At 43.1% G+C, this 11,814-nt stretch overlaps 1 non-coding gene across 1 annotated transcript; it reads right to left on the bottom strand.

Annotated features, from left to right (window-relative positions):
• Positions 1-10,667: 10,667 nt before the first annotated feature.
• On the bottom strand, positions 10,668-10,742 carry Trnat-cgu (transfer RNA threonine (anticodon CGU)). Its single transcript has one exon. It is a non-coding gene; the product is annotated as a tRNA-Thr (tRNA).
• Positions 10,743-11,814: the final 1,072 nt, after the last annotated feature.

The following is an 11,814-nucleotide window of genomic DNA, read 5'->3' as shown; positions in this document are numbered from 1 at the left end:
TACCGTTGTGGATATCATCGCTGCTGGGGCAAGAACCACCACCTCCAAAGGGGTGGGGGTGGAGATGAAAAAGCCGTACTTTAATCGTCCAGTATTTGAGAATGAGAGCACTTAGTGACGTGCAACAAACTTTCAAAATAACATCAAACATTTAGGAAACATTTTCTCGCTGAAACTCCCCCCCCCCCTCCAATCCCCCCACTCAGATTGATGAAAGGCAGAACGTTTATCTCTTACTATATTTTCGCTCTTCCTGCAGTACAGTCGTTGCACGGAGCACGACGTTTTAATTTATTACTTCTTTACTACTAATTGTATTCGCGGAAACTCTTTCAGACACTATTCACATATACAACTGAACGTACCAGAAAAATTATATCATTGTACAGCACACAGTTCAAGAGATATGACATCACTGAGATGCGTGAAAAACTGCCCCACTATTCAAGACGTTTAAATTTATTGCTTCTTTACAACTAAATGTACACGCAAAACATTACGCAGACAGTGTCCAAATATGTCGCTTATTGTACCTAGAAATATATATACTCTATTGTATCTTTACTACTAACTCTACACGAATTTCGGAGACAATATCAATGTACACCATGGGATGTATCTATAAAGTTATATCATTGTACACCACACGGTTTGGTAGATAGGACTCATAAACATTATGGTGCGTGAAAACCAAACTGAAGAGAGAAATTCGCTAGAGATACAGGTGAAATATATATAGAAATATGTGTGAAATATGTTAAATATTTATTATTATCTTTATCTCCCCCCCCCCACATGAACTATGGACCTTACCGTTGGTGGGGAGGCTTGCGTGCCTCGGCGATATAGATAGCCGTACCGTAGGTGTAACCCCAACGGAGGGGTATCTGTTGAGAGGCCAGACAAACGTGTGGTTCCTGAAGAGGGTCAGCAGCCTTTTCAGTAGTTGCAGGGGCAACAGTCTGGATGATTGACTGATCTGGCCTTGTAACACTAACCAAAACGGCCTTGCTGTGCTGGTACTGCGAACGGCTGAAAGCAAGGGGAAACTACAGCAGTAATTTTTCCCGATGGCATGCAGCTTCACTGTATGGTTAAATGATGATGGGTTCCTCCTGGGTTAAATATTCCGGACGTACAATCGTCCCCCATTCGGATCTCCGGGCGGGGACTACTCAGGAGGAAATCATTATCAGGAGAAAGAAAACTGGCGTTCTACGGATTGGAGCGTGGAATGTCAGATCCCTTAATCGGGCAGGTCGGTTAGAAAATTTGAAAAGGAAAATGGATAGGTTAAAGTTAGATATAGGGCAATTAGTGAAGGTCGGTGGCAGGAGAAACAAGACTTCTGGTCAGGCGAATACAGGGTTATAAATACAAAATCAAATAGGGGTAATGCAGGAGTAGGTATAATAATGAATAAAAAAAGTAGGAGTGTGGGTAAGCTACAACAAACAGCATAGAGACGCATTATTGTGGCCAAGATACCCACGAAGTCCACGCCTACCACACGAGTATAAGTTTATATGCCAACTAGCTCTGCAGATGACGAAGAGATTGTTGAAATGTATGATGAGATAAAATAAATTATTGAGCTAGTGATGGGAGACGAAAATTTAATAGTCATGGGTGACTGGAATTCGATAGTAGGAAAAGAAAGAGAAGGAAACGTATTAGGTGAATATGGAGTGGGGGTACCGCCTGGTAGAATTCTGCACAGAGCATAACACTTGGTTCAAGAATCATAAAAGAAGGTTGTATACATGGAAGAACCCTGGAGACACTAGAAGGTTTCAGATAGATCATATAATGGTAAGACAGAGATTTAGGAACCAGGTTTTAAGTTGTTAGACATTTCCAGGGGCAGATGTGGACTCTGACCACAATCTATTGGTTATGAACTATAGATTAAAACTGAAGAAACTGCAAAAAGGTTGGAATTTAAGGAGGTGGGATCTGGATAAACTGTCAGAACCAGAGGTTGTAGAGAATTTCATGGAGAACATTAGGGAACGATTGACAGCAATGGGGGAAAGAAATACATTAGAAGAAGAATGGGTAGCTTTGAGGGATGAAATAGTGAAGGCAGCAGAGGATCAAGTACGTAAAAAGTCGAGGGCTAGTAAAAAGTCGAGGAGAAAATATAAAAATGCAGTAAATGAAGCAGGCAACAAGGAATACAAACGTCACAACTGTAAAACGTCTGGGAATATCCTCGGATATAAATCTGAAGGAGCACTTCTAAATAATTGTAGGAAAAGCATATGCTGAGATTTATTGGAAGAATTCTATGGATTATGACTCATACAAGAAACGAGTGTCTTACAAATCCTTAATATGCCCGATTACTGAGTACTAGCCATTGGTTTCGGGCCCTTATCAGAGTGGATTTACAGGGGAAATGTGGAAGATCCAAATCAAAGCGGCTTTTTCGTCGCGAGTTCTCTTAGTCATCTCTGGAGCGTTATGGATGTGGCCAGTGAAACATTATGCTTCTCTCAGAAGATTGCTGTAATAGGTCAGAGAGCGCATATTCTTAGAGATTCAGGCAAAATAGTTTTCAGGCAAAATAGTTCTTCCTCCGACGTGCAATACATCTCGCAAAGTTACCGTAACAGCGAAAATGAGGAAAATTCTACTTCATATTCTGCCTCTCCGACAATTCTTCCTCCTGCCCAGCTTTCACAAGTCGAACAGAATACGGGAAACGGTAGTGGTACTCGCGAAAGCTTCCTACGGCTGGTTGCACAACAGCTTCCCATTTCTCGCCATATGAGAATAGCCCCGGCATCGTCAGACATAACCGTTATGGCGATGCCACTGTTACGGTGTTGGGAGGCATCAAGACACGTGGGCGTACTGACTTCCCAAGTTTTTGAACACTTACCGGTCAACGTTATTACGAGACTTTACTCTTTCCGCATTTACGTCTTTTCAGTTGGGGGAGAGGGGCGAGTCTAGGCTGTGCTTTCACTTCTATGTCTGACACTTCGCGACCACATCGAACAGCGCAGGTAGAGGAGATCTTGGAACGACAGAATGTTCCGTGAATGGACTGACTGACCGTTCTCTCAACTTAAATCCCATGGAGCACGTGTTCGATGGGGTGGCGATGTGGTATCAACGTTCGAGTGGTTGCAGTTACGACCGCAGTTCATATTAGTAACGTTGGACCCGCGAGTCGCGACCAGCGCCGGCAGCGCCGGTCCGCGGCTTGTATCAAGTTTCCACCGAACTCTCGTCCACTCTTGCTCGGGACGTCAAGTAGTAAAGTAGCACAGCCTTCAGCTGATAGGAAGCAGCCTCTAACAAGGCGCTTAGTAACATATGTCCTAAGTGAGGCATCAATAGCTATCTGTTTATAATTATATGTATGCAACCAAGAAGGATCCTGTAAAACCAGTTAAGTACGATATGTATTATTTTTTACTAACGACTTCTAATTATTTTAGTCGTTGCAGATCCAGACCACGCAGCCAGCACTTTATCGACGTTACTGGCAAACCTGCTGTGATTTATATCTTTGTATTAAGCATTGGCCACCAGTAAACATGGCGACGACTCGTTCGTCATCATAACAGGGGAGACGTTTGCAACACGTCTACACGCACCAACAACCATCTGTCAGTTGAAACATCATGGCAGATAAAAACTGTGTGCCGGACCGAGACTCGAAATCGGAACCTTTGCCTTTTGCGGGCAAGTGCTCTACCAACTGAGCTACCCAAGCACGACTCACGATCCGTCTTCACAGCACTCAGTACCTCGTCGCCTACCTGCGAGTCTCGGTCTGGCACACAGTTTTGATCTGACAGGAAGCTTCATATCAGAGCACACTCAGCTGCAGAGTGAAAATTTAATTCTGGAAACATATGGCACTTGTGCTGGTGGAAGAATGAACGCCCTACCAAAACTATCTGTTACCAGTTTTGTGGCCAGCGTCGGAGCACGTTGCAGACTGTGCAGTGGCGTCCTTGGTGGTCTAACACCGTATTAATAAACATGACCCACAGTTTGAAATGTCAAGGGACATATCACCAATGGCGGTAACTTCAGTGCAATTATTGTCTTCGAAAATGTGTGTCGTTTCCCTTTGCCTCGTTGAACATTACTTTCACTTACCTTTTGTACGAGGGCAGTTCAATAAGTAATGCAACACATTTTTTTTCTCGGCCAATTTTGGTTGAAAAAACCGGAAATTTCTTGTGGAATATTTTCAAACATTCCCGCTTCGTCTCGTATAGTTTCATTGACTTCCGACAGGTGGCAGCCCTGTACGGAGCTGTTAAAATGGCGTCTGTAACGGATGTGCGTTGCAAACAACGGGCAGTGATCGAGTTTCTTTTGGCGGAAAACCAGGGCATCTCAGATATTCATAGGCGCTTGCAGAATGTCTACGGTGATCTGGCAGTGGACAAAAGCACGGTGAGTCGTTGGGCAAAGCGTGTGTCATCATCGCCGCAAGGTCAAGCAAGACTGTCTGATCTCCCGCGTGCGGGCCGGCCGTGCACAGCTGTGACTCCTGCAATGGCGGAGCGTGCGAACACACTCGTTCGAGATGATCGACGGATCACCATCAAACAACTCAGTGCTCAACTTGACATCTCTGTTGGTAGTGCTGTCACAATTGTTCACCAGTTGGGATATTCAAAGGTTTGTTCCCGCTGGTTCCCTCGTTGTCTAACCGAACACCATAAAGAGCAAAGGAGAACCATCTGTGCGGAATTGCTTGCTCGTCATGTGGCTGAGGGTGACAATTTCTTGTCAAAGATTGTTACAGGCGATGAAACATGGGTTCATCACTTGGAACCTGAAACAAAACGGCAATCAATGGAGTGGCGCCACACCCACTCCCCTACCAAGAAAAAGTTTAAAGCCATACCCTCAGCCGGTAAAGTCATGGTTACAGTCTTCTGGGACGCTGAAGGGGTTATTCTGTTCGATGTCCTTCCCCATGGTCAAACGATCAACTCTGAAGTGTATTGTGCTACTCTTCAGAAATTGAAGAAACGACTTCAGCGTGTTCGTAGGCACAAAAATCAGAACGAAATTCTCCTTCTTCATGACAACGCAAGACCTCACACAAGTCTTCGCACCCGAGAGGAGCACACAAAACTTCAGTGGACTGTTCTTCCTCATGCACCCTACAGCCCCGATCTCGCACCGTCGGATTTCCATATGTTTGGCCCAATGAAGGACGCAATCCGTGGGACGCACTACGCGGATGATGAAGTTATTGATGCAGTACGACGTTGGCTCCGACATCGACCAGTGGAATGGTACCGTGCAGGCATACAGGCCCTCATTTCAAGGTGGCGTAAGGCCGTAGCATTGAATGGAGATTACGTTGAAAAATAGTGTTGTGTAGCTAAAAGATTGGGGAATAACCTGGTGTATTTCAATGCTGAATAAAACAACCCCTGTTTCAGAAAAAAATGCGTTGCATTACTTATTGAACTGCCCTCGTACTATACAGTATCAGTCCTCTCTACCTGTGGCCCTTGTATAATCGAACTGTGCTATTTGGCAATGACACATCAATCGAAACTTGCGTTCGTACTTGAGTTCTGTACGCCATTGCAACGTGAATATATGCCCAAATTCTATTACAACAAAACTGCTATTAAAGGGAGAAAAATTAAAATATCACAACTATGAGAGGAACATATTTTTAAAGCACATTGTGAGACGCGCTTCTGCAACTTAGCACTACACAGAATGCAGCAGGGCCATCATATCAAACATACACAGCCTGCGTTAAACAATTTTATTTACCTTACACAATTTAATATAACAAGACAGCTTAGTGTTTAACAACGTCCCAACTGTTACAATAAAAATTTTCTCAAATCCCTATGAACATTAACTTAACCAATGTATAAAGGATTAATTAAAGTTGCTCCTTGCACAGACGTTTAATTAAACCAACTTGCCAAGCTGCAACCCGCAAAACTAGTCTATACAATGACTTCCCTTTGCAATAACATTTCATACCAAAGGAATAACGTGAATAAATATTACAAAACCCAAGGAGAGAAAGGTAACTTCTAAATATTAACGCTCCCTACTGAAAGCAGCCGGTGGCCAAATTGTGACTAAAGAATAATCAGGTAGGTGCCAGAAGAAATAAACACTAATTAAAATAACAAACAATTAATAAAAGAGACCATTGGCTTTTAAAGATTGCTTGGTAACATACACAACCAAAATCTTGCTTCATAAAAATTTAAACTTACACACAAAGTGCAAATAACAACATCCTAAATGATAAAAAAATGACAATTAACGAAGCGGATCCTTAATGAATCTGATCCGGCACTAATGACAAGTGCGCCACTCAGCATTACAAGATCGAAGTCATACTTCAAGCCCAAAGTACATTCGTCAGAGTCGCGGAGGAACGGGCTACCAAGATTAACTACCTGACGGAGCCAGAAACAAAGAGCAAGGAACTTAAAAACATCACCAAGGAAGTGCACCCCCACATGGAGCCGGTGAAACGAATGACAGTTCCGCTGGCCGGCCGGAGTGGCCGTGCGGTTCTAGGCCCTACAGTCTGGAACCGCGAGACCGCTACGGTTGCAGGTTCGAATCTTGCCTCGGCCATGGATGTGTGTGATGTCCTTAGGTTAGTTACGTTTACGTAGTTCTAAGTTCTAGGGAACTGATGACCTCAGTAGTTAAGTCCCCTAGTGCTCAGAGCCAAAAGAGAAAAAAAAAAAAGCAGTTCCGCTGGCAACGGCCGAGTTGTGAAGCCCCGATACCACGCCCCACCGTACTGGAGGAAATGCACTGCGCTCCACGAAAGTCAAACATAACTCAACTACAACAGCACACTTGTATTTACACATTCATACTACAAACAAAAAAAAAAGTGGTTCAAATGGCTCTGAGTAATATGGGACTTAACATCTAAGGTAATCAGTCCCCTAGAAGTTAGAACTACTTAAACCCAACTAACCTAAGGACATCACAGACATCGATGCCCGAGGCAAGATTCAAACCTGCGGTGCCAGACAAGCGCCTAGACCCGCTCGGCCACTTCGGCCGGCTTCACACTACACAAGACGCAAAAACATAACATTTAAAACAGGAAAGGTCACCTAAAAAAGGTTTTTAGCTCAGCAACTAAAGCATAACGCCACGCAATTGTAATATACGAGTTTATTTTAAAGACAAGGCCGAGCATAACTATATTTTCATGAAACATGATGTGATTTTACGAGACAGCATCGTCTTTCGTTACTCGTCACTAATGTGAAGATACTTGTACTTAAAAAGCACGGTTAGCACCACCATAAACATACAATCACTAAATAACGGGCAGATCACCAGTCTTGCTTACATATATCTGCTGATCCTTTATCAAGTATTAAGAAACCAAGGTGGAATGTCTAAGGCCCGTTATCATGGCATGTGTGACTGAGTTTGCCATGGCACACTCGGGACCAAACTGACACATATGAGCAGACGGACGGTTAATGCAGGCGATGCTCCCGCAGACTATTCTTCTTAACGTTCACTGGGTGGTGAGCACATCAACAAACACTAAGCGTCGTGCCAGAACCCAACTTCGCCACCGTCTCCGGCCGCAGCACTGCACTCGTATCATGAGCAGTGAGCAAGCACACCAAGTAAGGGACAACCTCCCGACCCCGTAGTACCTCGCGACCGATAGACCACAGAGTCAGAGCACTGCCTCGACGCTGCAGACTTAAATAGCCGGCCAAAGGAAAATAGAAAGCAAAGATGACACTAGCGGGAAAGAAGTAATGGCGCCTGCCGCGCGACGTATCACATTTGAGTAGTATTTAGAAAGTCGTGATCAGTGTTGCGTTATCCAGTTTCTGCACGATTTACTACGGAGAGCACGAGGTTTTGTTCATTAGTACGGATGTTATTTTCCTCCGCAATCGTTAACAGTCGTCTGATTCTCAGTTCCAGAATTAAATCTACTTAAAGATGTCAGCGTGGAAATCTTTCATATTGGGCCACTCTTCCAGTGTGCTGAAACAATTTGCAGAACGACTGTCTCTGTGTTGTTACCGGAAGACATGGACTCTGACACAAATGTGAAAACAGATGCCCCCTGAATTCCAGCTGTAACTATGTGGTAGAGGTGTTTGCGATATATCTGCGCATTTTACTCATTTCTGGCACCAGCATCTCAGCTAATCCTACATGCGAACAAATGTAGCTTTTTTTTTTTTTGGAAAATTTTTTTTTGTGGTATGACACCTCAGGATAACAGGAATGTCAGATTGAAACCGACGTCAAGAATATACTGACCCACACTCTCGGTTTCTTCAGTTCAACACTCAAACCTTTCAGCTATGCAGGAAGCGTACACGATAGGGGTCAATGGCTAAAGACTTGATCCAAGTGAAAAAAGTTCTCCTGTCTACTTTCAACCGAGTTTCTTTCGAATGAGTATTGCTAGTCAAAAATCCAAGAGAGGTCATATGTTTAGCGACAATAGAGCTAAAACAGGATAATCATCAATTCAGGCTGCAAGAAGTTCACGAACTGACGACACAAATCGTCCTTTCCTTGGCTAAGAATGTTCTTTGGAAATGAATGGAGTGGGCACAAAATGTGTGTAAGGCGGGAACGAGGCGGAGGTACTGCTCCATATGTACCTCTTTCACCTGATTTGACTTCCTTTGGTTCCGATTGCGGGCCATGTGGAAAATTATGCATACTAGCCACATGCTGGGAGTATGAATATCTCCTACTATTATTTTCCGATGAAAAAAAACAATGGCTTTGTTCCAACAGGTATAAAAGCATTTTGTGTGACGATGCCTTGTGCGCTTATAAGCTGGGGGGGCGGAATTTTCTATATAACACCCTGCCCACTTCCGTTTATAGCGCTGTTAAGGGATGTCAATAAGTTTGTAAAAAAGGGTTTATCACAGATTTACTACGTATACTGCGCTGTTGAGCAAACAAAAAGCTTAACTTAAACAAGTGTTTGTTGCTCTAAAACTCAGCCGTGGTTGACTTAGAAGTTACATTCCCCGTTAATCAGCAGCTACTCGAATAACTACACAAAATATACAAACATAAATCAAGCTTTTGATCTACGTAAATAAAGCACAGATATAAATTCCGTTATTTACTGGATTTATTAAGTTAATACATTAACTCGGTTTCATTTACTTATCATAAAGGAATCATCTTCATTTTTTTCCTTGTAAAAACGTAATTCAAAAGCTGAATTCTTCACGCCATCTTTGATTGCGTCACAGATATTATTTTCCTCGTGCTTCACGTAAGTTTCCAGTAACCACTGCTATTCCCATTGCACACAATGAAAGCAACGAAAATAGTTTTATTACTTATACAAAATATACCAAATTATTAGTCTGCGTATTGTGATTACGAAGATTGATTTTTCCGACTCTTATTGTCGTTTCGTGACAAAAGAGTTACCTGTTGTAGAAATTCCTTCTTTTCAACCAAAGATCACTTCAGGCTGGGAATATGGCAGAGACACCAGCAATTGGGGACATGTGGGAGAAAATTTCCACTACTACATCCGCCTAAAACAACCCGATTTCCGTATTTTTCGGCCTATAATAATTAATTTCCGTCTTGTGACAGCAGGGCAGTAACCAAATTTCCCAACAACCTGAGGATTTCCTCTCCTTTAATAGATAATTTGAATATTACCTTATAGAATTCCAAGTGTGAGAAATGGTACATTTCTGTCACATGGCTTCAGCCTCGAGACTGCTGACAGTCACAGTTTTGGTTTCCTCTTTCCCAGAAATAATTACTGATTTTAGAGGTGTGACCTCTGAGCAATAGCACGCACAAAAACCTTACAAAATCAATTTTGAGTCAGAAGAAACCTCGCAAATAAGGACGCAGTGCTATAAACTGCATTTTCAATTTCATTTCATGTTCCAACGGCCATTTGGACCACTACTAAACAGGTTACCGTAGAGTAATTAAATGAATCACCTTTGTACAGCATTACCTGAATTTAGCCACTGTGGTCTTTAGTTTTAAATAATGAATAGTAAATTCTATTCGCGTGTGCCCCTTTCACTATGGAAAGGGTATCCATTACGTACTTAGGCGTCCGATACTATCCATCAACTGATCTCTTAGCAGGGATAGTTTCATTCCCATACTCATCCTATTGTACTGTACCTAACTGAGAGTAAAACACTATGCTACCACCGCGGAACTTGTTGCTTGTGCATCAAAAGCAGTATGCTTCGTCTGTCACCGTAAATATAAGGTTCGTCACGCATATGACATCACTACGTCGGCTCTCTATCAGGAATCAAAACAGACTAACGAGTGGAATGGATGCCGGTTTCTTTCATTACGGTGGTATCACAATAGCAATACAGGAATCCACGAAGTCGTGCTATCGTTTAAAAAATCGTAACTGGCAACAATTACAGATAGACACTTGTGGTTGCCTGAAAATCTTTGGCAGCTCTTAAGGTTCTTTTCCTTTGCCGTTTGTTGCAGATTTGACGTGCAGTGCATCGAAATGGTGACAGACCAAGAGAAGGCGCAATGTATTATCTGAAATACAGAATCCAAATCTGTGACATCCGTAATCCGGGATTTTAGACGCCAGTACGGGAGGGCATAACTGAAAAAAAAAGCAAACATAATGAAACTTCCTGGCAGATTAAAACTGTGTGCCCGACCGAGTCTCGAACTCGGGACCTTTGCCTTACGAGGGCAAGTGCTCTACCATCTGAGCTATCGAAGCACGACTCACGCCCGGTACTTACAGCTTTACTTCTGCATTGCGGTCAAATGATCTTCCACTGCAGTATCTAATCGCGTGTTACTTGCTGGCGCCCATAAATGCTGACAATGATTACCTCGAAAGGAGCCTGTTTTCAGATGAAGCAACGTTCCACATTTCTGGATATGTAAATCGTCACAACGTTGGAATTTGGGGCTCCAGAAAGACACAGAACACAAGTGAACACAGCCGTGACAGCTATAAGCTTAATGTCTGGTATGGCGTAATTCACTATGGGGTGACATGCCCACTTTTCTACACAGAGAGAACCGTAAAGGGTAATGTTTACCTAGAGGTGCTCGAATAGTTCTTGTTACCACGTATCACAGAGTTACAGTCGTCGATCATCTTCTGCCATGATGGTGCACTTCCATATTGGAGTTTGAACCTGCAGGACGTGCTAAACGACATATTTCTTAAGAGGTGGATGGCTCGTGATCGTCCCACCGCTTAGTCCCAACGCTCTACAGATGTCAGGCCATTACACTTCTCTTTGTGGGGCTACACCATGGATGTCATGTGCACAACACACTGAACACACTGCTACCCTTCGTCAAAACCAATTAATCAGACAGAACTGCTGATGCTGCAATTCTGACCCTCACGTGGGCATAAGTCGAATATTGCATTGATGTTCTATGGGCGACGACAGGGCAACATCTTGAAATACTAGCAAAACAAAAAAGAACTGTGAGACCTATTAGACATTTAACAGTATACCACGGTGGTCTGTCTCCAACAGTTTCCCAGGTATGATCTTTTGAAATGATTTACATCCTGTAGATCGATGGATCGTGACTTTGCTCTACGATACGATAGTTTCATTTACTCGGTACGTACCAGAGGCGCGTCGATCGCCCAGCTTCCTTTTCCACCAGTTCTGATTTAAGTTTTTCTTTCCTCTGTCCTTAGTTGTAGATTAGACATATACTGTATCAAAATGTTCCCAGGCCAGGAGAAGGTGCAATACGTATCAAGAATTCAAATCTGTGACAATGGTACTGCGGTATTAAAGACGCAAGTGAGGGAGGCTC

Source organism: Schistocerca nitens, chromosome 5 (genome assembly GCF_023898315.1).
Source record: "Schistocerca nitens isolate TAMUIC-IGC-003100 chromosome 5, iqSchNite1.1, whole genome shotgun sequence".
Taxonomy (NCBI): domain Eukaryota; kingdom Metazoa; phylum Arthropoda; class Insecta; order Orthoptera; family Acrididae; genus Schistocerca; species Schistocerca nitens.
The sequence above is the reverse complement of the archived record's forward strand: the minus strand, read 5'-3'. Positions and strand labels throughout refer to the sequence as shown.